Here is a 1,466-nt window from a genome sequence, read left to right on the forward strand (position 1 = left end):
TTGTGTGTCCACCTGCAATGCGTTTCCCTCCATCTGCCCAGCCACCTCCGTCAGACCCTCTGAGGGCGCTCTCCCAGTCCTCACTGGCCCTCCTTCCCTCGCTCCACTGCCATTGGGCCCAGCCACTTCCTCTGCCAGATCTGAGGGCCATGGCCACGTCCGCCTCACTTCCCTGATAACTGGTGGCCATTGGTCTCAACTGTGAGCTGTCATGAGTGAACGGGAATCTGACTGTTCCTTTCTTATCCTACCAGAACGCTGTCAAACTGGGCGTATGAATTTGACAAGTGGGCCCCCTCCGTGGTGAAGGTGTCCTACAAGGTATGTCACGGCCTGCAGAGGTCACCTCGACTCTGAGGGGACATAGGCAGGGCAGGGTTGGATGAGGAGGTACGGGTGAGTGAAGGGAGGGCAGCTGGCACCGGTGCCTTTCCGTGTGAGGTCTCATTTTATGCACACAGGACCATGGTACTGATGCAGGTTTGGGGCCATCTATTTTGTGAGCAAATATTTATTTTTAAAATTAAGTTATGGACTCAATTTGTAGTATATGGTGGCATTAATGCATTTACTGGAATATTTTGTTACTCTCACCCAAGCTTTGGTTAAAAACCCACTTATGGATGAGGATTTAATAATTGTATGCTGTGGGCCACTGTGAGGCAGGGACACGGGTCGTGGGCCCTGAGGCGGGCCTGCTCTGGGTGCTACATGGAGATCTGTGCGTGGTCTCCTCAAAACCACCCCCCTGTGAAGTGTGGCCTATCATTGGTCCTGTTTCCTGGTGAGGAAACTGAGGTAGAGAGAATTCCAGGTAGCCAGTGAGTGACAGATCCTGGTTGGGTCCCTGGCCGTCAGACTCCTGGGTCTAGGCTCTTCAGCCTGCACCATGAGGCTCTTAGCCCTGTGTCAGGGACAAGGGGCCCAGGCAGAGGGGACAGTATGGGGAGGGGCCTACACTAGAGGGAAAACGTGGTGGGGCTGAGGGGCCGTAAGTGTGTCTGCTGGTGAGAGCTCACGAGCCCCGTGAAACTCGGTCTGTCTGGAACGTAAGCCTAGGAGAAAGTGCCAGTGCCAAGTCCTGGGGTCCTGGTCATGTAGATCAGGCATTGAGACCTAGGGAGGGACTGGGCAGATTGGCAAACTGGGAAGGAGCCTGGAGGGATCTCGGTGGCTGGCACTTGGGGTGGGGGGAGTGAGGGAGTGGTCCTGACCCTGATGGCTGAGGCTTGTGTGTCCTGTTTCCCTCGCAGGGCTCTCCAGCAGCGAGACGGGCTTTCGTGCCCCAGCTTCGCAGTGGGAAGTTCAACGTTCTGCTAACCACCTACGAGTACATCATTAAAGACAAGCACATCCTTGCCAAGGTAGTGTGTTCCACGCAAAACACACCAGGCCACGGGCATCGCGAGCTGTCAGGAGCTGTTGCTGCCTGATTGTCATGTGTGTGTCATGCTGCCTATCTTCTC

At 55.3% G+C, this 1,466-nt stretch overlaps 1 long non-coding RNA gene across 1 annotated transcript in view; it reads left to right on the forward strand.

The window, feature by feature from the left end:
- The first annotated feature begins 200 nt into the window (after nt 1-200).
- Nucleotides 201-1,466, forward strand: part of LOC103584081 — a 5,451-nt gene continuing 4,185 nt past the window's right edge. Inside the window, exons 1-2 of the long non-coding RNA XR_549931.1 lie at nt 201-321; nt 1,254-1,364. This is a non-coding gene — a long non-coding RNA (uncharacterized LOC103584081). The remainder of the gene's footprint in view (nt 322-1,253; nt 1,365-1,466) is intronic.

The sequence above is a fragment of the Galeopterus variegatus genome, unplaced genomic scaffold (genome assembly GCF_000696425.1).
Source record: "Galeopterus variegatus unplaced genomic scaffold, G_variegatus-3.0.2 Scaffold43869, whole genome shotgun sequence".
Classification (NCBI taxonomy): domain Eukaryota; kingdom Metazoa; phylum Chordata; class Mammalia; order Dermoptera; family Cynocephalidae; genus Galeopterus; species Galeopterus variegatus.